The 15,701-nt window shown below is 32.9% G+C and overlaps 1 pseudogene; it reads right to left on the bottom strand.

The window, feature by feature from the left end:
* Positions 1-1,268: 1,268 nt before the first annotated feature.
* On the bottom strand, positions 1,269-2,554 carry LOC127541263 (antizyme inhibitor 1-like; annotated as a pseudogene).
* Between the last annotated feature and the right edge of the window lie 13,147 nt (positions 2,555-15,701).

Here is a 15,701-nt window from a genome sequence, read left to right as displayed (position 1 = left end):
TTTCTGTGATATGACACATAGCAAGGATGTGCTATGATTAGATATCAACCTGCATTATTGAAAGGAATTCTGGAATTGAGAAGACATTTAAGTGTTGTTTTTGTTGTTGTTGTTTTGGATATTTTCGTATATGTGGTAAGTTTTGATGTGGAATGGGATAAGAAAAGTTGCATAAAACTCTATAGGGATTCCAGAGGGCAGGACAAAGTCAGGTTTCATAGAGATAACAGTAAGCCTGGAGTCAACATAAAGGTACTGGATTCCTGAGCACTATGCCCTGGATTCTGCAGTAATTACTCCATCTGATAAATTGGGTCATTGCAGAAAGTATGACATATTAATATCTACCCAAAGAAATGTCAAAAACTTCATTGATATCCTGATAAATTCTGAAAGGATTTTATTTTACATTCTTGCAAGAATGGGTATCTTGGCTAGTAGACACCTGGCATTAGACTTGTTAGAGAAACATACTATGGTTAATAAGCATTACATAGTACATATTATATCTTTCCAGTAAATAACATAAAATTCACAATGATTTACCAGACTTTACTTTTATTTATCAAATTTTACTTAAATTATTTAAAATTTGAATAATTGGGGAAAAAAACTTAAAGTATTTTCAAACTATCAAATTTTTCAAAACAGTCAAATACACATCTATTTCAAAACTATCCTTCCTAACTAGCTCCTTTCATGAAGTTTTAGCCTGAAAAAACAATAAGATATACACATTTAGTGCAAGCATATAGAAGTTACAGCAGGTCAAATACAACACAGTTCAAAACAAAAACTTACATGTTCTAAATACACTAAAATATCTAATGAAGTAACACTATTCTTTCATTGACATCTGATATAGCTGAGTGAAAAATGATAATGACAAATTTAAATAGGAATCATTAGTGTAAAAACTGTATACTTGTATATAAATACATGCTTATAATGAGAGACCAAGTGATGGGCTTTGCTTCCCATAAAGTCATTCAGAATATCTCATATTTTATTCTAAAAGCTCAGGGATGAAGAACCAATACATTTAAATTTGGATCCATCTAATTCCTATTTCACCCCCAAAGAATTATAGTTACAATCTAGTTTTGCCTACTCCCATTTAGCTATTTTCTTTACTAATTTTTTTCACATTTTGGAGAGTGAATGGTTAATATCATTTAATTTTTCTTTCATACTGGAATATTGATCAAATAAGCTTACAACTTCAGGTTTTTCAACTTCAGGCCTAAACAAAAGCATTAATACCTATTTTAAGCTTCAGTAGAAAAGCTACTGTTATATTGGCTCACCTGAATATAAGAGGCCACCAAGAAGAAGTTCATCATTATGTCTGAAGTAATTCTAACATCTTGCTTCTCATACCAATCACTGAATGACATCATGTAATAAATAGTTGGCTTCTGAAAACCATTAAAAGCATATGACTCAAGGATAGTGTCTGCTCCCATATTATCAAAGATCATACAATTTCCTACATTCAGTTCAAGAAGACAGTTTTCCACAATTTGATCAAACTCATCCCAGATGAATTCCAAAGGGTACTTATAAACAAAAGCTCATTTTTCTTGTATTTTTTATGAACCTCTGGGATGTTATTCAAGATCTCAGACAATGTACTTGCAAAATAATCATAAACATCATCGTTCATGTAATACATAAAGGCAGGTTCATTGCTCCAGTTTTTCCTACTCCAAAGGAAACATCATTTTCAACAAGTTTCTTTGCAATGAGATTAACTATTAAAATGGATGCAGAAGTTATCCAGTTGCCTCCAGATTCTGAAATGACCCATATCCTTTAGGAAAGCAGATATCCAACAAAGGACTAATAACATGATCAACCTCTTGTATCTGAAATTCAGTTCCCATGAAACCTCTGCCAATGTCCAATATCATCATCTTAAAACCAAATATTCCAGCCATATCAAACACACATTGAATATATACTTGAGGTTCTTTGCAACTACTTGAAACATGAAACTTAACATAAATTATTTGGACATCCTTAACATATTCCAAAAGTTAACTAAAATTCTTCAGTGTGGCTCTAAACTTCATATTACTCTCTTCATCTCCACCAATATCTTTGTAATGTATAGCAAGAGCTTGGCATTTGGATGATTAAGTACACTTTTCCTCACTGTCACATGATGAGATGTTTTTGCAGCATATTTTACTTGAGAAGATTGTTTATATGACCATATATCAATGATGATTTTAGGAGAAATACCCAACTCTTGCACCAATGCCATTTCATTTTTGCTGTAATATGCAAATCATGTTCCAAAAGCTGCAAAAATTTCTAGAATAACTGGAAATGGATTGCATTTTTCTGTTTAGATTATTTTATTTGAGCCATAACATTCTGCTACTGGTTGTGTTTCTTCACAGTTTTTCCAAGCTCTCCAACAAAAGAAAAATGTATTTTTCCCTTTTATAGCATGTTCATGGAAACAGTCATCAATAACATTTCCAACATATACTCCTTTATCTTACAAATCAATGAAGTAGTTTGCATCTTCAACAAATCCTTTCATCTCAGTCATATTCCACAAAGCCAAAAGACATAAACCAGGAAAAGTTAGGAAATGGACCACCAACTCTTTTTTTTATTAAAGCCTTTTATTTACAAAACATATGAATGGGTAATTTTTTTCAACATTAACCCTAGCAAAACCTTATGTTTCAAATTTTCCTCTCCTTCCCTCCATCCCCTCCCTATGGTAATCCAATATATATTAAATATGTTAAAATACATCTTAAATCCAATATATGTATACATATTTATACAGTTATCTTGCTGCCCAAGAAAAATCAGATCAAGAAGGAAGAAAAAGCAAAACTGAGAAAGAAAACAAAATATAAGCAAATAATAACAGAGAGAGTGATATGCTGTAGTGTGGTCCACACTCTATTCCCACGGTTCTCTCTCTGGGTGTAGATGGTACTATTCATCACTGAACAAGTGGAACTGGTTTGAGTCATCTCATTGTTGAAGAGAGCCACATCCATCAGAATTGATCATCGTATAATCCTGTTGTTGCTGTGTATAATGATTTCCTGGTTCTGCTCATTTCACTCAGCATCAATTCATGTAGGTCTCTCCAAGCCTCTCTGAAATCATCCTTTTCTTACAGAACAATAATATTCTGTAATCTTCATATAACATAATTTATTCATCCATTCTCCAGCTGATGGACATCTACTCAATTTCCATTTTCTAGCCACTTCAAAAAGGGGTGTCACAAACATTTTTGCACAAATGGGTTCCTTTCCCTCCTTTAAGATCTCTTTGAGATAGAAGCCCAGTAGAAACACTGCTAGATCAAAGGGTATACACAGTTTAATAACTTTTTGAGCATAGTTCCAAATTGCTCTCCAGAATGATTGGATCCATTCACAATTCCACCAATAATGTGTCAGTGTCCCAGTTTTCCCACAACCTCTCCAACATTGGTTATTATCGTTTCCTGTTATCTTAGCCAATCTGACAGGGGACCACCAACTCTTACATTTGGATTCTTAAAATAAGTAACAAAATGAACAGATTGGGAGATGGAACTGTCCTCTCATCAGCCAGATTCCCACTGTTGAAATTGAACTGCACTCTATAAAGTCCTGCTCCTACATCCTCTGGACAGTCATATGCCTGGTCAGAAAGTTCTCCAAGAGATAATGACCCACAGAGTTGGCCCAAAGTGTTTTCTCTTTATAGATGGAATTTTAAAAGAGCAATGTGTTTACCTAAAGCGGAAATACTAGAGGTGGCCCTGGTCATAGGCTGCTGTGAGGACTGAGATGAGGGGGTGGGGACTGCAAGAAAGGATTGGATCTTGTTAATCTGAGTATTTTCAGTCCTGCACAAAACAAGTGCTCATTAAATAACTGCTTGATTATATTAATTAATCATTTGTTCATTGAATTTGATTAAATTATCAATTCAGGAAATGTAATAATTCAACAAGTAAGATTCTTGGGATATCATTTTTAGATTAATTTCACATTTATTCCCTGAAAACTGACTTTATTTATCAACTGCTGTAATGAAATGTTGCTTCTCACTTCTGTACCTTCACACACAGTTTGAAATACTCTAGATCCACATCTCTGCTTAGATTCTCCAGAATTCAAGGATCACCTCGTGTTACCTGCTATTAAAGGTCTTTCCCAATCCCTTCATGTGTCAGTACTGTCATCCAGGACAAAAAAAAAACACACAAACAAATAAATGCTTGTGTATGTGTATATATATAGAAAGAAATATATATATACTATATATATAATATATATTGACATACCAACATATACATATACATATATGTTAAGTATATGTGTATATGTATATGTGTGTATGTTTATACATGTGTATATATACATAATTCCTTTTTTTGTATCTCATGACTTTTTCCCAATAAATGGTTTATTAACCTATAGAAGGTTCTTAACAAATTCTTATTTAATTAAAAATAATTACTTTTTTTAGTTCACTCAGAAAGTAGGAAGATAAAATTAAAGATGTCTTATTTTGCCCCCTGACCCAGGTTTACAACCTTGCCTTACTTAAAGCTTAGACTTTCATGAGCTTATCCATTATCAGTTTAATTAGTTTCGCCAGTTGTGGCTAGCAGCAATGTTGCTTTTGAGCAAGAATTTTTAGCAGATCAGGAATATTTTTAGCATTATGTGATTGATATATGTGTGAAGGACGTAGGGGAATCATGTACAACATTTTAAAACTCTGCCTTCTAAAAACTACAACCTAACAAGATAACTTGATTTGCCAACTTGTTGAAAATACTGCATCTAGAATATTTGTAGTTGTTAAGTATAAGAGCATTCAATTTGTCATATGTAGGATGTCAACACTGCTAAAATAAGGTCATCTCAAGGGTCATAACTAAAACTATCGCCTGGCTTCTATCCCTCCCAAAAGCTATGTATTTTGCAGTTTGCATACATAAGGAAAATGTTCCAAGTTTAAACAGCCTGGCTCCCAAAATCTTTTTATTTATTTATTTATTATATTGAAAATATCCATATTACAAAATATGGAAAGAAGAGCACAATGTTCAAAGGAATTAAAAGGAAAATATTAACAGAAACATGTAGTTCTGAATCCAGACTCTTGACACTTTCTTTTTCAGAAACATAATTCTTGATGGCATTTTTTTTTCATTCTAATTCTCCTAGGTCTAGAAATGATAAATAGAAACATATCCAAACATTAAAAAGGTGACACTTTCCTTATGTATGTTTTATGGAGGTATGGAGTCACTTTTACAAGAAGAAATTTCATTGCTGAAGTCCTATCAATAGCTAAGCATTATAATTGATGTTGCCAAAAATTTATAAAGGGCAAAATCTTCAGAATTCTTAATTTGGTTTTCATTTTACTGTCCATTTAAAATAGCTAATCGTAACTAATAAGGTATGGTCCCATATCCCAGAAGTGTCTGAGGCCATTGCTGATGATATTCAAGGTCTCTTTCATCCATATTTTGCTTTTCATTTGCATTTTAAATTAAATTCTGATGAAAAGGATACACCATATCTCTACTTCAAATTAATTAGTTCTTTCCTCCATTCGGCTTATTAAAATACTAAGAAATAATAAATTTAATGTTAAAAAGGCACTGCCATTTTTCACCAATGAGGCAGACAGCCTGTAGACAAAGCAATAGACCATCTCCTGCAGTGTAGTAAAGGAGTGGTCACCAACTTATGATATGTTTATTAAACAATAAGCTATAAAATGAATTTTAAAACATGTCACCTTTTCCACAAACTAAACAGTATGCATTTCTCCAGGCTCAAATCCAAGTTCTCCTCAAATCTAAGTTAATTAAGAAAATAAATTCCTACAATTTAGGAATTTTTAGAAGGGGAAAATAGTCATCTATCAGTAGGAGGAAATTATCCAATTTATGTCCCTCCCATACCTCTTGATTTATTTTTTCCTCTTAATCCCATTTATAATTTTCTTTTAGTTATATTTTTTTTCCAGCAGTTCCTCTACTAGAGGTGGGGGAAGAGGACCGATGTCTAACTTTTGAAGAAAGAAAAAAAAAAAAACAATAAATAAAATGAAGTTATGCTGTTTGTTGCTGATCAGTAGTAAAAATGTTTGACTTGAAAAACAATAAAGAGTATTGGCATTTTTATATTTATATTGTTCTTCTCTTAAGTGAACAGTAGATGGATAGGGGGTTCAGATGACAAGACAGGAGTCCTTTTGTAAAGCCTTGAGATTTGTTTTTTTTTAAACTTCCTCCAAATATAGCCTGTTATCTTAATAGTATCATGAAAGAAAGAAATCAACTTTTAAACCTTCAAAAGAGACCTGAAATTACCCAATAAGTATCCTTTCACTGCATGTAAAATTTCCCTGCTACATGATACTGAACAGAAGCCACAACTAACATCAAAAATATGAAGAGTGTCTTCTCAATAACAAGATAGAATTTTAAATAATTTTTCCTTAAGAATCAGAAGAATATAGGCAGACTTTTGCTTCTTTTCATTGTCTTTAAATTCCCATCATCCTATAGCATTCTAGTTCTTCTCCTGGGTAAAAAAAAAATTTACCCTTAACTAAGCAGATTCCATAAAAAAAATCTGGGCATGTAACCTGTTGACTTCACAGAGTCCTCAGTCTGGTGTACATCAGTCCTTAAGGTAACACAACCATTTTATTAGTATTTTCAATAAACAAGGAAATTAGGCAGTGGTGTTATTTGTGATATTTTAATTTGTGCTTTTAGACCCAATGACAATAATACTAATGATTTTCCCCAGAACAACCCTGTGAAATAATAGTGGAAAAGAACATGTCATGCTATAAAGACACTAAAAATAAACAAATGCAGTGGTTAGAATGATGATGATGATGATGATGATGATGAAGATGATGGTTTGAAAGGAAAATATGTATGTATACAATGTATACACTAATTATAGGTTTCACTTAAATTTCAAGCAAGCTAAATTCAAGGAATAAGTGTGGCCTCTATTCAACTTCAAAAAGCATGTTTTAAACTCTGAATGTCTAATTTTGTAATCTCAATGGTTATAATGTAGCTCAGAGATTGACAACACTATCAAAATAAAATGAGAGAAGGATTGCTATCATTACATGATTTTCCAAATCACAATCTGACTAAATGAGATGAAATGAGTAATTTTTTTCCCCTTAGGGACCAGTGTCCAAAATAAAATCAGTCATAACAGAAAAGATAATAAAGCCTAATACATACCCTGTATCTCACTTATATAACACTTTTCTTCCCTAAGTGCATCTATAGCATTAATCATGCTTCACAAAATTAAACTTTGAAGGAGAGTACTATGTAAGGGCCAATGAATGACATCAGACATTGCAGTAGAAAGCATAAGAACAAAATATAAGGCTTTTATTTCCTTACCTAGCTTTTCACACCCTTATGTATCTACTCATCTTCCAGAAAAAGTATTCTCATTTTGAGCAATCATTATTTTTCCCATCCCTATACACTTAGTGACACAGCTTAAACTGACTTAAATGTAAGTCATTACTTGCTTTCTGGTATTCTACATATCTAACTACTAGCAGAATACTGAAGAAAACTAGCAGAAGACTTAAGAAAAATAAAATAGTAACTGCTTGCCAGATTTGAACTCAGGTTCTATAATTCCTAAGTTAAGATTTTGACAATTGTACAATGTTATGTGAAAGAAAGCTATGAAATCTAGCCCCAAATTCTGCATGCTTTGAATGTTCTTCAAATAATAGTTCTTAAGTTTTCATGATGTATTCTTTTTCATTTGTTTGTTCCAGTAGATACGGTTATTTAAAGTAAAATAATTTCACAAAATAACATATTGATAAAGGTAACAACAGAACATTCTCCCAATAAACCTAGAGTTTATTCTCTGTCAAACTTTTGCACTCTCTATGAGAAGAAAAAGCATGTACAGGGGTTTCTGGGGAATACCAAGGCACTGGTATGAAAGAGCAACTCATACTTCTATTTCAGACCATCTGTTGCCACATTGTTTTCCTATAATAATAGTTAACATTTACACAGTAACTTAAGGCTTGCAGAACACTTTGAATATATTACCTGATCTCACTTTTAAATAAACCTTGTAAAGTAAGTGCTGTTATTATCCCCATTTTACAGATGAGGAAATTTGACACTAAGAGAGGGTAAATGACTTGCCCATAGAAACATATCCAGCAAGTTTTTGAATTAGAATTCAAAATCAGGTCTCCCTGACTCCTAGTGGAGCACTTTATCCATGGTGCCATTAGTTGACTTCCTATAGGATATTTGATGCTTCTACACCTCATTTGCTATTCAATGTCATTCTAAAACTGTCTTCCATCCACTGGTGATGATATGATTAGTAAGCATAAAGGTAGAGTTGTAGCTTTGTCAGTCACCTCTTTCAGTGACTGCTACCATGTTCTGAAGTTGCTGTGATTATTAAGCCTCTCTTTGGGGAGATAGCTTTTTTTTTTTTTTTTTTTTTTTTTACTGCAAGTTCTTTCCACATCTTAAGGATTAGTATTTTCCAAGCTGCCTACAATTGTTCCAGTATACACTAGGGAGTGAAGGGTAAAGGAGTGCAGAAGAGAGAGAAAAGAAGCAATGTATTTAATTAGTTTTTCCTCTACAGGTAAAGACCCACAGGTAAGGGGTTTTGTGCAGCTAAATTCAGAGATCCTTCTAGGGACTTGCAAGTTTTCAATTCTTCCAAGTTGGTATGATCCGAGAAGAAGTGCATTTACAACTTGCTCTGACATATTCACTGGTGCAACAGACTTTTCCTGCTGAACTTCTAAGTTATTTTCAGCTGGAAAATTGTTTCACTCCATCTTTTTGTGGGTTCTAATGCTCCAAAATTTGTTTAGAGTCATATTTTTAAAATATTTGAAGGGGGTTGGGAGAACTCAGGCAAGTTCCTGTCTTTACTTTACCATCTTGGCTGTGCTTCCTCAAAACAATCTGTTTCTATCACCTATAACTCACTCAAGTCTGTTAAAACTTTGCCAATAGTAACAAAGAAGTCTTCATTCCCTTTAAGGCATTCATACTAGCATAAGTTCAATGGACTCGTTTTTGCATTCTCTACTAAGAGTTTTTTGCCCAGAGGAAACATACCTGAAAACTTTCATCTTAAAATTACCAGACTCAGTTCAATTGCTTGAAAATAAAACAATGGAAGGGAGGCTACTGGGTGACTATAATAAGAAGAAAGATGAAAAGCCTTACTTGCACAAAGAAGTATGTCAGGCATAGGTGGGCAGGGACCTGAGGGGGGCTAATTTCACTTATTAAAGTGTACTACTTGTGAAATTATAAAAACCAAGGTCAAAAGACCTCAGAAAGAAGCTGAAATGTTTATTTTATTCTAAATATTTTCTTTTGCCTTTTTTATTTTTATCTTCATGACATTACTGTGTGGTCTTTAGGAGTTAATTTCGGAGTGGTCCAAAACAGCCCTATGGATTGGAGTTAGCTTATGAAACACATAAAAGCCTATGAAACACATAAAAGACTACTTTCACTAGTGAATTTTCTGATGGCAATGAGGACTGGTGGTTTAAAGAGACATATTATCATCAGTGAGACTTTCCATTTATGTAAAAGCTTTTTTGTTTTGCTTTATTTTGTTTTCATTTGCTGGGAATATGAGTCTTGACACCAAGTGCATGAGAAGAATTTCTCTGAGGACTATATATGCATATGTGTATGCATGTATGTAATATTCATAAATGCAAATAAAGAGTAAACAGCTCTAGGCCTCAATTCTCCCCAGTGATCAAATATAAATATTTCTATTCTCACTATACAAATGAGGAAACTGAGACCTGATCATTGATATGCACACTAATTTTTAAACTATATTGCAATTAATAGCAGTAAATAGTACCAGGGGAAAAGAATCATAGAGCCTTAGAGTTTATAAGATGAAAAATAATAAAGGAAAGTGATGAAGATCCCATCCTTAAGAACTTGCATAATAGCTACATGGAAGCTTGAAAAGTCTAATTCCAGAAATGCATGATGTAGGAACTCTTTCTCTCCCTAATTCTGAACATATATAAATATTCTCTATTTCCTGCCAGCCTACTGAATATTGATGAAAAACTTTCATAATTGGCTACTAAGATAGAACAGAGTGTTCAATCACAAAACTGTATAAACAAAATCATTCTTCCCTGATAGTAAATGAGGTCTAAGCATTTAAGTGGGGGAAGAGGCAGCAGCAATAGAAATATCAATGGCCCTCTACCTGACTTCTGATACCAGCTACCATTCCTTCCTACCTGGGCATCAGGTAAGTTGTGAACATATGATCCTTCCTCTGTGTCTTTTTAAAATTTATTTTGTTTTTAATTTATGTAATAAAACAAACATTTCTATAACAGTATGATGAGGAAATATGATTTCACATGAAACTGCAAATATTTATGTTATTATATAACTTGTTATTTCTTTTAAGTATATAATAAAGTTATCATGTAAATTTCTTTTATTTTCCTTTTTTCTTTTCTCCCTCCATCTTCCGAAAGATGGCTACCATTAGACATAAACATATGCACATATATATGCACACACATATACATATATAGATAGATATTACATATGTATGCCTGTGTAAAATTATTCCAAATATGCTTCTATCAGCTCTCTCTTCATATATATTTTATTTTTAATTTGTGTATTTATAATAGTCAAAATTACTGATTAAAATAATTTTTTTTGTTTTTTAAAATTTTATTTCTTTATTTAATATTTTCCCCAATTACATTCAAAAGAAAATAAAAACATTAGTTTTTAAAATGTATAAGTTCTAGGTTCTCTCCCTTATCTCCACCCACATTTAAGAAACTACTTGTGAATTTATGCAAGATATTTCCATAAAAATCAAGTTGTAGATTATGCATTCTAAGAAAATAAAAAGAACTTTCAGGAGAGAGAGAGAGAGAGAGAGAATGAAAGAGGTGGGGAGGAAAGGGATAAGGAGAGAGGCAAATTAAGAGACAGAATGAAAGAGGTGTGGAGGAAGGGGGAAAGAAGGGAGGAAGATAGACATAAAAAGCTTCAATCTGTATTCAGATTCCTTCTCTGTATGGTGGATAGGATTTTTCATAATAATTCTTTTAGAAAAGTTATAGTCTTATAGAGAAGTTATACGTTACTGAGCATAGCAAAGTTATTCACAGCTAGTCATTCCAGAACATTGTCATTACTTTGTATACAGTACGTTTTACTTTACTTGAATTCATGGAAGACTTTCCAGGCATTTTTTTTTTCCCTGAGAGCATCCTGCTCTCATTCCCCATAAAGCAATAATATTCCATCATAAACATATACCATAGGTTATTGAACCATTCTTCAATTGATGGGCATCTCCTCAAATTCCAATTTTTTTGTCTTGAGAGGAGAGTTGTTATGAATATTTTTGTATATAAAGGTCATTTTCTCTTTTTTAAATTTCTTTTTGTATTCATGCCAAGAAGTGGTGTTATTAGGTCAAAGGATACACATGAATTTATAGCCCTTCGAGTACAGATCATAACCTTTAATAATTTATCAATTGTGGCAGGGCTCTAATTTTTTATAAATTTGACTCAGTTCCCTCTATGCTTGAGAAATGAGGTCTTATCAGAGACACTTGCTTCAAAATTCTTTTCACAATTATTATTGCTAACTGTATTCCCTCCTCCCATTTATTCTCTCTCTCTCTCTCTCTCTCTTTTCATCCAATCCCTCCTCAAAAGTGTTTTGGCATTGACCACTCCCTCCCCAAATATGCCATTTTTTTAATCAACCTTCCCCGCCCCCTTCCCATATCCCATACCTCTTCTATTTTCCTGCAGGATAAGATCGATTTCTATATTCCCATTGAGTATGTATGTTACTTCCTCTTTGAGCTAATTCTGATGACAGTTAAGATTCACTCTCTCACTCTCTCCTCTCTCTTTCCTCCTCCTTATGTTAAAAAAAAAAAAAAGCTTTTTGCCTTTTTTTCCTATGAGGAATTATATTCAGTTTTGCTAGTCTTGATTGTGCTTGATTGTGATTCTAACTCCATTTCTCTCCAGACTATTGTATTCCAAGCCCTCTGGTCCTTTAATGTAGAAGCTGCTAAATCTTGTGGGATTCTTACTGTGGCTCCACTATACTTGAATTGAATTGCTTCTTTCTGGATACTTGCAATATTTTCTCCTTGATCTGGGAGTTCCAGAATTTGGCTATAATATTTCTGGGAGTTTTCATTTTGGGATCTTTTTTAGAAGGTAATTGATGGATTCTTTCCATTTCTATTTTACCCTGCAGTTCTAGACTATTATAACAGTTTTCCTGGATAATTTCTTGAAAGATGATGTCCAGGCTCTTTTTTTTTTTTTTTTTGTATCATAACTCTCAAGTAGACCAATAATCTTTAAATTATCTCACCTGGATCTATTTTACAGGTCAGTTGTTTTTCCAATGAGATATTTCACTTTTTTTTTCTATTTTTTCTTTTTCTTTTCTTTCTTTCTTTCTTTTTTTTTTTTTTTTGGTTTTGCTTCATTGTATCTTGAATTCTCATAAAATGATTAGCTTCCATTTGTTCAATTCTATTTTTTAAGGAATTATTTTTCTCAGTGGGCTTTTGTACCTTTTTAAGACATTCTTATCCTTATCTTTTTGCATTTCCTTTTCTAGCAGTCCCAGTTTCTTTTCCTTTCTCCTGTATCTCTCTTATTTGATTTTCAAAATCCCTGTTGAGCTTCTCCATAGCCTGAGCCCAATTCTTATTTTTCTTAGAGGCTTTGGTTGTAGGAGCTTTGACTCTATTGTCACCTTCTAAGTGTGTATTTTGATCTGTCTTATCACCATAAAAATTCTCAATGTTCAGAAATTTTTTGTTGTCTGTTCATTTTCCTAGCCTATTACTCAATTTTCAATTTTTTGCTAAAGTAGGACTTTGTTTTCAGGGTGGAAAATGTACTGTGCCACGCTTCAGGGAATTTTTGCATATGTTTTCAGTGATACTTCTAGGAATCTGACCACAAGAACTCTTTTCTTCCCTGGAATTGTAAAGTGTGTCCCCACTCCCACAATTAAACCATCATTTCCTGTCAGTAACAGGGAAACTCAGCTATTATCTATGCTAAACCCACAAATGATCCTGATAGAAGGAATGTTTTATAGTAACTACATTGTTCAACTCTATTTTCTCCAAATATGCCTTAGTAGAAGAAAATATCCCCTTGTAAAATCCAATTAATATAAATTGATTTTATAGTTTTGTGGATCTATTAACTGGCAATTGATATTGGGAAGAGCATCATGGATAAAAATTTGTCCCCTCAGGGCTACCCTTAGAACTTCAAGGGGAAGAATAGAGACTCAACTCACTAGCCTAAAGATGATTTTGGGAAAGTGAGTCCAGAGTCTATATGCAGCATGAGAAAAGATAATTAAATTTGTAAAATGAGGGATCACTGGTAATTTTGGAAGTTTCATTTAATTGATGAGATCAGAAGTCATATCACCAAGCATTGAAGTGAGTGAGAAGAAAGAAAATAGAAGCCATAAGAGGAAACAGCCTTTTTCTAGGAGTTTAGCTAAGAAGGGAAGGAGAGATGTGGGCCTATAGGTAAAAGATGTCACAAAGTCTAATATCACTGAAGAAATTTTAAGAATGGGAATGACTTTAAGAAAATAAGACAGCAGGGAAAGAAGAAGTAGATAGAGGTTAAAAGAGAAAGAAAGGGGGAGGGAGAAGGAGAGAGGGAGTGAGAGGGAGAGGGGAAGGGAAAACTGAGGTTGCTCTGAAAAAATAGAAAATAAAGGGATCAAGTACACACAGAGAGGAATTAGCCTTGGCAAGAAAATGAACTATCTCATTGTCCAAGATTATACCAACCCCCCAACCCTTTCAATCTTTAGACATTCCTTTGACTATCTACCACTTCTGTTGTGTTCTCCTGCAAATTAGGTACAAAATCTTTGAAGATAGGACCTCCATTTTTTATTCTTATATCCTCAGTGCCTAGCACAGTGTATGACATGGAGCAATTGCTAGATTAAAGGTTTTCCATTCATTCAATCCATATCAGAGTGATCAATGTATGACATTATTTTTATTTAATTCTTTTTCTTTTTTTGCAAAGGATAATTCAATTCCTGATTTGAGTAGAGAGAGGATGAGAATGATCCAGAAATAACTGTGTTATGTTTTATAAAAACAAAAAGCACCAATAAATTATCTATTTTAAGAAAATGCTGTTTGTTTATTTTGTTAGCATAACTATTCTCTTTAATCCTCAAAAATACTAATACAAAATATTTGTAAAATAGTGTTATGTCTAAATAGTTAATCTTTTATCATTGGATGTATTCTCAATGACACTATCCATAGCATATTTTTGTTGTTTCATTCAGGTAAGACTGATTGATTAATTAAACATATATATTTCATTTTAGTGATTCTTTATAGAGCAAGTGTCTCTTCTAAAAATGATTTTCTTTTGTTTCTTAGTCTTCCTTCAACAGTTTTAGAAAAATTATTTTTCTGTTTCTAATATATGAACAAACATTCTTTTGTTTTGCTACAACTGTTAACCTCCTCACACACAGCAAATGCCAGCAAGAGTTATCTGGGATTCTGAAAATAAGCATTTGATTTCCAACTCACTCTAGCCAAAAAATCCCAATTTTGTAATTGAATGTCAAGCTTTGCAAACGCCAATTACTTAAGGGATACTGACACTGTACTTTCATTAATATAATAGCATAGCCACAATCCTGCAATGTGGCAGAATAATGCATTAGCAAGAATGCTGTTTACATTGTTTCCTGGGACATTTACAGTGATCCAATCAATTGGATTTTAAAATGTCTTGTCTTTGAAATCAAAGGATCGTTAATCTTTACTATGTCATTGAATTGTCACTATTATATTTACGTAATTGATGTCCATGACAATAGAATAGGTTTTACAAGACACTTGTAGTGTGTACTCTTATTTACCTAAAAGAAACCCTCTAAGTTTCTGTGAAAGAATAAACAGGGAATTAATTTTGCTTACTAAAGCACACAGAAAAAGAATTATTTGTAAATTCAATGGGTTATCTTTCCCAATGTCATTTTCATTATGCAATATGTTATATTTTTTTGTTTGTTTTGGTTTTTTTAATTACTGAAAAGGGAATGTGTTGGTATGTTAATTTAATATGTTTCTTACTCTTCAAATAGCATTATGGAATAGTACTTTACTGTCGAAGATTAATGAATAGAAACTCCAGCAAGTAGAATTTTGGAGTTTAAAGTTAGGAAAACCTGAGTTCAAATCTCATCTTTGGCACTTCACCAATTTCACATCCTTAGACAAGTGCATCTCATTTGTATTTGTTTCAAGTCCCTAGGATTCACATATAAAGTTGTAGAAAGTATATCTATCTTGACTGGTGGTACTCTAGCATCTATAGAGGTATATTTTTGGCATGCCCCATTGGGGACAAAACTAAAGATCATAATTTAATCAGCCCAACCTGCATTGTAGATGGTAGCTCATTTGGAAATTAAAACTTTAAATGTCTGGAGCACAATGTGAACTGCAATTGCTGGATCTGACTATTTTCTGCATCCAAAAAACTGGAGGCCTGTGATTTCATCAGTTCTTAAAAATTCCTAGCATGGA

This window comes from Antechinus flavipes, chromosome 6 (assembly GCF_016432865.1).
Source record: "Antechinus flavipes isolate AdamAnt ecotype Samford, QLD, Australia chromosome 6, AdamAnt_v2, whole genome shotgun sequence".
NCBI classification, from domain to species: Eukaryota; Metazoa; Chordata; class Mammalia; order Dasyuromorphia; family Dasyuridae; genus Antechinus; species Antechinus flavipes.
Note: the sequence above shows the minus strand (reverse complement) of the source record. Positions and strands in the feature narration are given on the sequence as shown.